At 45.7% G+C, this 13921-nt stretch overlaps 1 long non-coding RNA gene across 3 annotated transcripts in view; it reads left to right on the forward strand.

Moving 5' to 3' along the window:
• LOC138497906 (uncharacterized) overlaps window positions 1–13921 on the forward strand; it is a 575846-nt gene that overhangs the window by 235069 nt on the left and 326856 nt on the right. For all 3 annotated transcript variants that reach the window (XR_011278663.1, XR_011278662.1, XR_011278661.1), the window contains exon 2: window positions 850–1179. This is a non-coding gene — a long non-coding RNA (uncharacterized lncRNA). The remainder of the gene's footprint in view (window positions 1–849; window positions 1180–13921) is intronic.

Below are 13921 nucleotides of genomic sequence, written 5' to 3' on the forward strand. Positions count from 1 at the left end.
TGTTAGACGTGAATGCATGGAAGGAGTGACTGGGGACATTCTGGGCAGACAGTTTTAGATTTTCGAGATGAGGATGTGGCAATTCAATAGTGTGTAAATGTGTGGTTGATAGATGGTCGCAGGCAGGGCGGTGATGGGGAACCATACGGTAAAGCTGGAGAGGGCGAGCGGGCAATAGATTGTGACAACCACCTCGGAGAAGTAGAAAAAAGAATTCGTAGTGGCACGTCCCGTCATCCGGGTAACAATATAAAACATAAAGAATATCTTATATAATATTATATATTATAAGGTTCTATGTTAGTTCATGAACCCAAATTTAAAAGTGGAAAATTGATAATTTAATTCTCCTCTTTAATTCTCCTCTTTTTATACTTATTTTATTGGGGATCCCCTGTACCCCTGTTCACTCCAAGCATCTGAACCCCATCTACCCGTGCATACTACCAAACCCACAAATGTTTTACCAGGGTGATCAATTTGGCACAACCAAAGGTACCACTTTGGAATGTGTGTATTTGAAACCACTACAGCCCGTTATGTGTTTGTGTGATTTATCTGTACAGAGCCATGAAACTGGTTTCTGGGGGTGATCATGTGGCCCTCACTAAATACTGCTGCTGCTTATTACTGATATAGAAACATGTGGAAGAGGTGGTCAGTGAACGAGGGTTGTTAGGCCAGAATGACATTAGCACCCTGTGAAAATTGGAGTTGTAAAATGTGTTCCGATATGTGAACCAATGGGAAGAGTTATGTATGGGATGCATGTGTTGGCGCAGTTGGGTGGCATGGTGCGGTGTTGTGTTTTCTGCATCTGGTTCATTGATGTTCGTCTCTTACCTTCAGGATTTCCTGCTTGTTGCTGCAACCGGATTGGACCTGTGGGACAACCTCTTTGGATGATGGAAGCCATCTTGGATTTCAGTGGGATTAACCAGCACGCTTGGATTTTCGGATGTTTCCTTACCATCAAACACGTTTCTTTGAATCACAAACCTGGAGTGGAATAAGGGTAAACACAAAGGAATCTCCCTGTTCTGGCTGCTGTGAGGATCACTTGTCATCATGAAGCTCCTGTGTGGAATTCGTTCTGGTGCTACACTTTCCCATGTGGATTATAAGAAGTGTCTTAATCTTGCCACTGCAGATGCTTGTTTACAGTGTTTCTTCTCACAGGTATGGTTGTGTCTTCCCTCTTGACTACACTGGCTGTCTCTGTTAATAATCGCTTTGCCAACGGCTGTAAAATGAGTCTGTCCTTGCAATGGAATTCTTCGGTGCAAGTCAATTAAACAAAGCCCCTGTCGGCTATAGAATCAGACCTCAAAATAAGCATTATGTAGATATTGTTATGCGTGATGTTCCAGGTCTAGTTAAGTAACTCCATCCCAACAACAGGAAGCTGCAACAAATGGCTGGCCAGAGGTTTTGGACTACACATCCCATTACCCCTCACCATTGATTTAGCTAGGGCTGATGGGATTTGTAGTACAAAACTTCCAGACCTCTGCCTAACAATTCTACCCCTGGTGTTTTTTTTGTTCACAATTTCTAAAGCATTTACAAGCTAGAAACCTATTTTTCAAAATGTATGAAATATTTAGAATGTGTTAGACGTGAACGTTTTGTAATTCTGCTACTTTTCTGTCCCTTCCCGAGGCTTTCTTAAGAGTTTCTCTGAGCTGAGCAAACTTTCATTTGCATTATAGATGTTCTCATTTGATTATATAGCATGTACCTCTTATTTTGGGGTGCGTTTAGGGGCCCCTTTCACTCCTCCCTTATCAAAGCGTGTTTACGTGGTCCATTTTATCTTCCTCTCTGCTATGTTGTTAACAGTGCAGCCCGGTGTAGTTTGCAGAGTCGGGTTCCCACTCGTCTGGTACATTTCCAGGGATGAAACAGGGCGCCCTGGAAATTACTTCCCATGATGTTCCTATGTGCACAATCCTGTAGGGAAGTGTTCTCTGTCTCTCGCGTGGGTGACTGCTTGTGTGACCTAGGACAGCATCTTTGCACATCGTTAACGCCACCCATGTGTTGCAATTCCTTTTAGTTTCTGCACGAGGAAAGAAAAGAAAAACTGTTGAGTGATTTTAGGAGATTATTACTACATCTGTCCATGCTAAATCCACAAATCAGCACCACAGGGGTTGTTATTGTTGCATTATTAAGTGCCGGGCTATTATGCAAGTCCATGCAAAAAGGACGAGCATACTCATCCTTGGCACTTAAGGGGTTAAGCCATGCCTCGGTGTTTACGAGGGTTTGGATTCTTCCGGTGTTTTGAAAAGATCCAAAAAGATCTCATGTATTCCACAGTAAGTTGTACCACCTCCACAAGCTTCATGATTCTGAAACAATCTTTCTAACATTTAGGAATGGACATTTCAGTTGTTATCACCATAAGTGCCTTGAAACTTTGGTATTGTGTGACAGGTTTTTTTTTGTTGCTTGACTGTTTCCTGCTGCTTACCTTACTGGAGACAAAGATTTTCTGACCATAGCTAGTTTCGTTTTTGCACTTTTCCGCTGGACCCTAGTTTTGACCCCATTGATGTGTCTGTCTCCTGTGTGCTTCCAGCTAGAATTGTGTTTTTATAAACCGCGTACATACATCCCATACATTTGCCAAACTTGGCCTCATCAGAATTCCTCCACATAGGGCCTCTACCGTCCTGTGCATCTTACATTCACACCCAGGGAAGGGTGCTCTGCCCATCAGGTGGCTGGAAAACTGGGCGAGTACACGCTGTTTACCGCCTGCATTTTCCAGTCACCCAAGGCCCCTGCCCGGGTGGTGCCATCTTGATTGTTGGGAGGCAACGGGCAACCTCTCCTTATTGTTTCCCCACATCGCAACCTCCAAAGACATCCTGCACCCTTTCCCCACTCCCCTCCCTCCTGACTTACCTCCTGGACCAGAGCTTTGTGCTCCGGTCCCGGGGCCCATCTCATCTGCGGCAGCCGCAATATGAATAACAAAGGGACCACATCCCTTTTCCTATGGTGGTGGCCATCTTGGTTTTTTTAGGGGAGAGTGGGCTCACACAATACAAGCAAAGCCAACTTCCATACACAAAATAAACTAGTCACACCCCAGACAAACCCTGGGGTGCTAATAGCAATCACCCCCACTCAGGGGGGTGTACAAGACCAGTAATGGCCTTGAGCCCTCGCAGAGGCCCTCGCTTTGCTGGGGCCTCCGTGGGCTTGAGCAGGCAGGCTGTTACCAACCCTCTAAGCCCCCCTGAGCGGGGGTGATTTCTACATTTGTATTTGTGTTTTATTTGTATTTTATTAAGCACCTTAAACCAAAGCGCTGTACATAGGATACGGAACAGTACAATACAAATGTATAAACAATAAAATCCAGAAAAGAATCATTCAAGAATGTTGAAGCAGGTAAGATGTCAGGGAACCACGGAACAGAGAATAGACACAGAGCGAAGAGAAAGTGGAAGAGTGTTCCAGTGAAGAGGAGCAAGCAGTTCAAAGGAACGAAAATGAGACTGTGCACAGGGAGGACGAGAGCCAAAAGTAGGAATTGAGAAGAAGAGCGAAGCGAACGGGATGGGATATAGAAAGATATTAAAGCAGTAAGATAGCTGGGAGCAAGACCATATAGAGATTTAAAAACAAGACCGAGAAAATTAAATTGAATTTGAGAATGAACGGGTAACCAACCAAGTGTTACAAGAGAAGAAGTAATAGAGTTCTCTCTCTGATATTAACTATAACCATTGCATAGTAGAAAATCACATTTCAGTGTATTTCATGTCGTGCATCATGATTCTCAATTAGGTTTTTGGGGCCTTCTGCAATCATGCCTTACTGTCCGCGCCTGTTGCCTTGATGAGTGAGGACGGTGGACATCTGCTGATCCGGCACGGCAGATCTCTGTCTCTATTCCAGTCATTTGGGAAGCTGTGCAGTTCTGTGCCCAAAAGGGTAAATGCTTAGGTCATATTCTAGCTCAGCGTGGTGCTACTGCACCAATCCAATACGACTTTGTTCCAATGCAAATATTTGAGTGGGAAAACTACAGATTCGTTGCTATGCTATGATTGATGCCCCCACCTCCAACCCCATCCCTTCCAGAAGGTTTTCAGTCTACAATAGGGACTTAACCAAAGATAATGATGATGTGTTATTTACATAGCCCTTCACATGGAAGATATTCACATAAAATATCACCCAACCAAAATTGGTACTCCTTTATCTACCTCTGGAGGATCAAAGGCTGAGATGGCCTTGCAGGGATTTGTACCCGCGAGCTGCAGATCGCACACATATTGCTCAACCCGCTGAGCTATCTCACCAGTGCTTTTTTTGTATTTCACCTTAGATTGTCAGCTTTCCCTATAGATTGAGAAGGTTGCTTGGAATCTCCCTGTAATATCAACAGCAACTATAAAGGTTTCTGGATCTGCATGGGCTGCTTATTTACTTCTTAGATCCCCCGTTTGCTTGTCGATCGGCATTAGAAAGTGCCAGCTGCACGGATGCAGAAATAACCGTGCAAAAATGAGTGCCATGACTTGGCCAGCACCCAGCGCCTTTCAGCCAAGCAAGGCTTTGGTAAGGGTACAACTTCTTTATTTCTGGCCAGGGGGTCCTGCTGAAGAAGTACTGCCATACTGAAAATACATGGAGGCGGCAGGATGTGCAAACTAGCGCTCTTTTGATTATTTTCTATAAGTAGGATCAAAGTATTAGTACTTCATGGCCCCTTGCAGTTCCTCATCTGTAGGTAGTTCAGATACCACAATATCCAAAGAACGTGCCACAATATCATCCCTTTTACCCTTACAGAAGCCACATCCCAGTATTTGCTTAAGACGCTGTCAATATGGCCATTGGGTGTAGAAGACCCCATGAAGATCCTGGCAATCGAGGTACTTACTCCTCATGGTGTCCTCAAACCCTAGGGATTGCTCCTTTTGGCCTGTTCTGCTGTAGAATGTGTGCCCTTGTTACCTTTGCACAGCGAAGACTGCCTATTCACAAAGGAAACCGGGTAGGGCGTTTACATTGGCATTCATCCTGCAAGTTACAGCATATTAGAGGCAGATGGCACAGGTTACATTCTGAGATAATTTGCTTCCAATGGCATATTTTCATCTCAGTGGCCCTGCATCGCCCCAGGGCTTTTAAAGGCGAATTAGTCTGCAGCTGGGTTACCCCTAACCGGTTAAGCAGCTGTTGCACGACAGGGTGTGGGATGGAGTCTACAGGATGATAATGATCACGATTAACCAATTGTTGGCAATAGAGTCCAATGGACAGGGGAAATTACATGTGACTATATTTTAATTCTCGTGCCTGTGTAGCTATATACTTCGTTCATTTTGTTTTAACATCCTTTTGATATGTTTCAAAGAAAATCACATCTAAATGATGCTGTAAATCCTTGTCAGAGCATTTAGAGTCTCTCGTCCACAGTTCATAAAGCTGGCCTCCGTCATAGGATGTCACATCATGCCGGTTCACGAGACAGAAGATGGTGGAACACAGCCACTCTGTTCACCTGTGGACATTGGATTGTGCACCATTGTTCTATGTGAAACGCTATGAAATGATATCGTCTATATACCAGCGATGGGGCCATTTCACTACAGCTTTCTCGCTGCATCCTTCCTAAGTATCCTTCGCCACTGACCGCCTTCTCTGTACCACTCCCAGATCACTTTTCTATCGGCACCATCTCTGCCTTGAGGGTCTTGCCCTCAGAGACTCCAAGCGACTAATTTGTTCATAGGCTGAACATAAGAAAGGAGCTACCATAATATATCGCCCGCCCTCTCTCCGATATCTTCCTTTCCACTCATGTCCTAACCTTTCGTTTCTGTTCCACCACAGCGCTTTGAAGCGAGCTAGCTTGGCGTTAGCTTGATAAGCAACGACATGATGCATCCTTTCTCCCCTTACCCTCTTTACCACTGCCCTGCTGCCTCTGGCTAGGGTGACCAGATTTTGAAAATAAAAAACTAGGACAGGTCAAAAACAAAAGTATGACTGGAACCCCAAGCACATTCAACCCTCTCCCGCTCCTCAAACTCCTCACCTCTGTCGCCCCCTCACTCCCAATGGGATCAAACCTTAAAATAAATATCTCCAGCACTTCTGATATATATATATATATATATATATATATATATATATATATATATATATATATATATATATATATATATATATATATATATATAGTGCTGAGTTGCAGAATTATATATCGCTAGCGCTTTGAGGAGTTTTTGCTTTGCTTGTTGTTACAGGGTTTGATACGCTTGTTTGTTAACCAGTCTCTGTGGTGCAATCAGTAAATACATATGGTCGTTACCAAAAATGGTTGGCGGTTCGAGGCTACACTGGGGTGTCTGACAAAGGTGATAACAGGAAGGTGGGGAACCAAGCAGTTTACTATTTGAAATGTCAGCTTAAATTGTTTCATTTCTGTAGAGGGCACCCTCCTTTTCCCAAAACCGTGGCATGGTTTTTAAATTAAAAAAATCCTCTCGGGACGGCAACTAAGGGATCCATTCTGACTTCCTTCGGGTTGACAATTGGTTTTGCAAAAATCAAATAGAACAGAAGAGGGCACTGACTCAGAGAATTGTTGGCCTCACAAAATAAAACACACTGTCATTATTTGTTGCCATTATGCAACCCTGCCTGCAGGTACAGGATGTTGCTTTTCCCACGAAGCGTTGCATGAGTCATGTGCTAACATTGAGCCGAGGAGTGCAGTTCAACCCAGTATTTCTTCTTTTTTTCTTGAGCAAATTCTTGGGAGTGTGTTTGGACGTTGTCCACTTCACTTTGAGCAGGTGTGATAGATAGTGCATCCGATTCCACATTCTTCATCCAATTCGAGAGTTCTAACAAATGAGCCGCTTCATCATGTTCTCGGCATTCTCCTGGCTGGTAATTTGTGACAGCGCATAAAATCACGGGCTTTGAAGAAGCTCTGGTAGAGGCTGAAACATGTTCCCACAGGCGTTCTGATCTGTACTGGAGGAGGCTCATGTTTCACGCCCATGGTTTATGCACGCAATTACAGCAGATTAAGGAATATTCCATATGGGGGAAGGAAAGTGCTCATTGGTTACCTAATTCTTTTAATGTCCGATTGATCTAAGGAAATAAGCCGATGGAAGATATGGAAGGATATGCAATACGATCGCCAGCACTTGCTACCACAGAAGGAACTGGACAATTCCCATTAGGAATAAGCAAAATTCTTCATCCGCGGTCCAGACTGTCTCAAAAATTTGAAATAAAGGGAAGATTAGGTTCATTGGACCTCATAATGGGTTCGGCGTTGACACCTGTAGAATTACTTCCCATCACGATTACCGTTGCCACACCTCTGTTGGTAAATCCTGCAAACGCACAAACAATCTTTCTCTTGAAAACCCACCCTCTATAAATCGATCCCTTTGTCGGCTCGGAATGACCCCACAATTCTCCAATTTCATAAATCTCCCGAAACATGGCTCTTTCAACAACGCCTGACCGAGGACTAATTCCATTGGACGCACATACCGACACACAGACCTCTCAGTACTGCGTTACTCTTAAAAGATGCCAGCCCAAATGCTGGCTAGCCACACTCTGTACAGCGCTCCGCTGCTCTTGAGCTAGGTCTCTGCTTTAAACAATATAATAAAATAAAAATTAAATAAAAGTGACAGTTTACGTGTGGTAGTAAGGCAGTGTTAGGCCCGTTCATGCCGTCCTGTGAGACTCTGAGGATTCTGGAGGCCTTCCACCTGCGGTAATTCATCCAGTTTCAGAGTTAAAGGAAAGGATATACCTCCAAGTGCAGAAGGTACTTCCTCCAATTTACCTCCGGCCTTTAGTATGATTGCGCAGTGAAAGTGTCGGTAATTCTGTTATGGTCACTTTTTTATCACTACTCCAAAGTCATAAGGCGATTTATAATGTGCCTATACACAATGTGTTAAGAGGCGCAACATGACAAGAGGGTGTGGGAAGGGAGAATACAACAAAACCGATCCTCCTAGGCCTTGTGCATTCAGAACGTGCAAGTGCAATAAGAGAAGTGCAGGGGAGAGGGGATGGTGGGTATGTGCTGGTCAGGGTGGAAGGTTCCGTTAGAAAAGCGAGTGCCATGGGAGGCCAGGTGGACAGAGCTGGGGGAAAAGCAGATAGTTCAGGGGAAGGAAGGACCACAAGCTAAGTGTGAGGTAAGGGGCAGGAAGGGCTACGGGCCCAGCCAGGAAAGTGGGGGAGGTGGGTGGAATGGCAGTGCAGGTAGTGGGGGGGTCCAGGGAGACCAAATGCAAAGGTAGACTGGAATGGGGGGCCTGGTGCTCTGAGGACTATGTAGGAACCTGGCAGCCAGTCAAGTAGCAGACAGGGACATTAGGAGGGGAAGGGGGAGAGAGAAGGACAAAGAGAAAAGGAATTTCTTGAGAAACTCCCGGAACTTAAGGAGATCCGGCTCATGGCCATTCCAGAGAGAGGCACCTGCGGAGATAAGAGCTCTAACCCCCACTCTCTGCTTGGGAAAGCGCCTGATCTGCAATACGTTAGAGCTAGAAGACCAAGGGCTCTAGAAGGGCGGTGTTTAGGGAGGCAGAGGTGTATGTAGAGGGGTCCCAGGCCCCAGAAAGCCTTGTGGGTGATGCAGTGTGTCTTGAACTTGATCCTGACAGCAACCATTGGCCAGTGTAAAGATTTTAGGGCTTCAGAGATGCAGTCCCTGGGCTTGAGGCCAATGATACATCCCATAGTCATATTCTGGATTGGTTGAAGGGGGCGAAGGGAAGATTTAGTAGATTAAGGAAGAGGCTGTTGCAGTAGTCCAGCCTGGAGAGGACTATATCTCTGGAGACATTGAGTTTCTGGGGGAAGGTGCAGAAAGGGAGAATGCATCTAAGGAGGTGTAGCTGAAAGTGGGCCTTCTTGGAAAGGTCCATGATGTGAGGCGAGAGAGGAGTCGAAGATGACACCAAGCTTGCTTCACCTAACAGGAGGGTGACCAGAGTGTGGGAGGGAAAGAAGGAGTAGGGGTCCCAATAAGAAGGATCTCTGTCTTAGTGGCATTAAAGCAGAGATTGGTAGCAGAGAACATGCATGAATAACAGACAAGCAGTCAAGAATGATAGAGGAAGAGGAGGCGGGGTAGGAGGGTAGCTTGAAGGAAAGCTGTGTGTCATCTGCATAACACTGGATGTTAGGAGCAAAGGTTCAGATCATGTGGCCTAGAGGAGCCAGGAAGTTGTTGAACAGCCAGGGGGAGAGAATAGAGCCCTGGGGACTCCACAGGTGGAGATTGAGACGATGGAGAGAAAAGGGCCCAGTTGAACCTGGGAAGGTCGGGTCAAGAGGAAGGTGGTCAATCCAGAGCCAGGTCTGAGATGCCAAGGGTATCAAAGAGTCACTTAATTAGGTGTGATGCATGATGTGTTTTTTTGTCCTTGGACTGTGGATAAAAGACCACAATTATTCTTTTTCTGCTCAAATTGCTGCTAAAATAGACACATGGGCACAACATAATAGCCGGGCGGGAAGGGGGTCAAATTCCTTGCTCTTTTGAGAGTAGGGAAAAAAGATGTGAGAAGTAATAGGCTGTATTATATTTATTTATCTGGAATTGTATTTGCACAGTGCCACATGCTAAAATATTCTATTTAGAGCGCTTCTGGGGAGGGGGCAGGGAAATGGTATGATGGTATATGCTAGTAGCCAAAGTCAGCCATCCTGGAAAGCCTGAATGTTGTCCGTTTTCAGGGCCGGCTCAAGGTGTGCTCGGAGGGTGCAGCTGCACAAGGGCGTCTCACGGCACAGCAAATAAAGGGCGCCGTGGCTCCAGCTCAGTGTCATGTTAACCGCGCCTATTAAAGAATCATAGTGTTATTCTTTAATAGGCGCTCTTTACATGACACTGAGCTGGAGACAAGGTGCCATTAAACACACTTTACAAGAACAGCAGCAGGGGTCTCAGTTCTGTTGTTCGGCCGATACTTGTTCTAGTATCAGCCAAACAACAGAACTGAGCCCCCTGCTGGTATGCTTTTGTGGTGGGCGGGGGCACACACATCTTGCACAGGGCGCTGGCAGACCTGAGTCTGGCACTGTCAATTATGGATGAATATAGCTCAATTGCAGAAGTGATAAACTTGATCTGTTGACGGAGCTTGTCGCTGTGTTGAGAGGTTGGTCCCACACTCCGTGGGGTCCTGGTGAGAATGTGGTGTCACTGGGGCTTCTTCAGCTGATCCAGGCTAGGCATCCTGCTGCCAGGCACGCAGTAGACTTGTGAAATGATATTAATAGGGTACTAAATATTAGCTCATGCAATTATTTTCAGGTAATACTAAGCGCTCTGGTGTGAGATATTGATTTAATTTAGTCTGCATATATTTAACCAATGACCATAGCTCATGTACTTGAAAAGCCCACATCTCTGTTTGCTCTGTGGTACACGCGTGTGCTATTATTTATGTTTGTAATGGCTTTCACACCTAATGCCTCTGTGAATGTTTCATATAGTGCTTTGTGTCAGATTCCCCCTGCTTCTAAGCTCTGTGATTATTGCTGTCATATTTCTTATTTATTTTATTTATTTTATTGTTTCCTATATACTGCACTGCCCCTCCTTTCCCCCTGCACTTTTCCCCTTGCACCCTCCCCTTCTGCATTCTCAATGTCATCTGGCATAGTAGGATCACTGTCTCTGTCTTCCCTCTGTTCCCCTCCCCTGCCTTGTTGCGCCTTGAAACACTTGTATATAGGCGCGTTATAAATGCCATATGATATCATATCATTGTTTTGTAATTTAGTGGTAGTCCATTTACCCACCTTAGGAATGAAAGGCCGAGTCGGTCGGTCGGTCGGTCGGTCGGTCTGTCGGTCGGTCCTGCCGGGGTTTAAATCTGGGGAGGATTCTATGGCTGATTCTATGGCTGATTGTAACACACAGTTTTCGGAGGCACGCTGTACAATCACTGACATCTTAAAGGGGACATAAACTGCTCTTATCATGGTGGGAATATTCTACTAGAAGTGCTTTAAGTGGGATATGAAAGCGAGGGGGAGCGCCAATGCATTGCAAAACAATATTCCATGTTTAATGTATTCTTCCATGTTTAATGTGATGTTCCATGTTTAATGTGTTCTTGTTGTTAACTGTAATGCACCTTGGATTAAGGCGCTATATAAAACAATGAATACAAATATTTGGGGGCAGGCATGAGAAGTGTCTGATGCAGCCTTACAAACTCAAGTAACTATGGAACCGTTAAAAGCCATATAATTAACGGAGTGCCCTAATGGAGGTAGTCGAGTTTTCAGACCTGTTATGAGAGGCAATCGATCTATTTTAAAAGGTGTACTAAATATAATTAATCTGCAGTAAAACAATCCACTAACATAATTGCACTGACGTATAAAACTGAAATTAAATGAACATAGATCAAGTCGCAATCTTTTCTTTCGGTTCATTCGAATGATAAGGTTTCATTATAATGTGTTGCCAAAATCAATGCATACATTTGCGTCTGTGTTGGGAAACAATCTAACTCCCAATGTCATTAACTGATGTTGTGATTCTAAATGTAGCAGACAGTGGGCCTCATTACAAGTTTGGAGGTAGCCATGCCCTTGTAAGGGCATGGCTACCCCCAAACTCGCTCCGGGTCCCCCGAAAGGGGAATTACCGGGCCATTCCGACCTTGCGCGGGACCCGGAGCCAGTACGTCCCCATTCCCATTTGAGCCCACAAAGGGCTCAATGGGAATGGGGAGGATGGTAGCAGTGGTATCGTTCATAACAGTAATGTTGCTACCATCCTGTTCTGCTCGTGGGTGCCGCTCTGCACGCCTGGTCTGACCAGGCTTGGAGGGTGGCCCCCGCGAGCAGAACTCGAAATGGGGCGGCATGGCAACAACGCCGCCGGTAGCACTACCAGCGCCGTTGTTGCCTTACCGCCACTGTTGTAATGAGGCCCAGTGACCTCTACTGGAGAAGAACAGTATTGTCACTCATCAACTTTAGCGCACAAGGGGGGGGTTATTACGGGTGGGATGGGGTGACAAAAATGTGGTGGTAATGCTATTACTGCTGCATTACCGCTCTGCCCAATTCCGAGTTTCGGTGGAAAGTGGGAGATTTATAGGCTCTTTTTCTGCCCATTTGCGGCACTATTACTGCGGTGCAAATAGCGCTACGGTAATAGCACCCAGAATGCTCCATTGGTTCCAATGGACACAATGGGAATGGGGACTTACTGCCCCCACCCGCAACTCAGGATTTGGCACATATAGCACCGGACTGAGTTGTGGTAACGCTATTTGTGTTGGTGGTATCCCAATAGATTTACCACCGGGATACCACCAAGGTCGTGATAGTGCCCTAGGAAATCAGGTAAGAGAAGCCAACAGGGAGTCCTGCCTCTAGGGCACTTTTTGGAGACAGCTGGTTAACCAGGGCCAGCCACGACCCACTTAAGCCCCTTCTTACTGGACAGTAGGTGAGACTAACTAGTTGAACACTGAATGTGTTAGCAGTAGTAGTCGAGGCACTGAAACGTCACCCCTAGAAAATGCTGCTCAACAAATAGCTATTGAGAAACACAGACACTGGAAGAACAAGTGGTGTATTTTGGCACCTTTGAAAAGACTTCAGCGGAGCAGCAAGCAAGGCTTTCATTGTGTGGTTCAGCCGGCGAGTTCCATAAATACCCCCCTGATGCCAAGCAGATCCAAAAACAACAACGTGATCACAAGGAAGAGACTAGGGAAAAAGGGATTTTGTGATGAGTGGCCTTGACGGGACATATTTAGGCGGCATTGATAAAAGGTTGCTTAGCGCTCAACAGCAAGAAGCAAAACACTACTTGTATTTTCTTTTAACATCTTGGCTCCGGTTTTTATGTTGAATGCAATGGATGTATTTTCTGTTAACAGGGAAGTATGGATGGTGGTTAGGTGGTGAAACAAGAAAGCCGCCTGAAAGTTACTGACGGTGCAGGGACCAGCAGCAGGAATTGCAGGCATGATCTTAGGTTCCATTGTTGACCTTTAAACGAATGTTCAATCAGTATGATGCATTTGATATGTGTTATGCAATAGTACTGATGCCAGCTCTAAGGTATTGAAAAGGCATACATACATCGTCTGAGATAGCATCTTGTCCATCTCCACCAGCCCCCTCATTAAATGCCTGGACTACAAGAAGCAATGCACAAACATTGAGAACCTCATTAGCCCCTCCGGCCAGGATTAGGTTCTTGGCACTGCACTCTCCCTACATCTCATAACAGTCCATGGAAGGGCAATAGAATTTATATTATTCATTAGCACCCAGGGCAAGGGGCGCAGCCAATCAAGTTCCTGGGTGTACGGGCTGATACTTCTGAGCTCAGCCCAGGTTCCACGGAACTTGCCTTCCCCACCCCGCTCCTTGGCACACACCCACACCCTTCCCTTTTTTAAAAAAAATAGTATGTTTTATTAATTCCAACCCCCCTCCCCAACCCCTGCTTACCCGATTCTGGTGGTGGCGAAAACAGCGCCTGCCACCGCAGTAGCTTCCCTGGATCTTGGTTTTCCAGTCGCCATAGTAATGGAAGACGGGCTTCATACAGAGCCGCGCCTTCTACAACCATGGCAGCCATCTTGGCAGAGTATTTTTAATTCTATTAAAATCGGGACGCACGCGGAATCCCGTTTAATGAATGAAAAGATATATTTGTATTATTTGTTAGCACTCGGGTTCCCACTTTGGAAACCCGGTGTGCTAGTGGCGTTAGTAACCCATTCCACGGGCTACACCGGGGGTAACATCCCGTCGCCCCTGTGAACTGCCCTCACTTCGCTTGGGCCATTAACTCGGGCTGCCGGCCGTTACCTCCGGTGTAGCCTGTGGAATGGGTTACTAAAGCCAC

The sequence above is a fragment of the Ambystoma mexicanum genome, chromosome 5q (assembly GCF_040938575.1).
Source record: "Ambystoma mexicanum isolate Mex_15411 chromosome 5q, UKY_AmexF1_1, whole genome shotgun sequence".
Lineage (NCBI taxonomy): Eukaryota > Metazoa > Chordata > Amphibia > Caudata > Ambystomatidae > Ambystoma > Ambystoma mexicanum.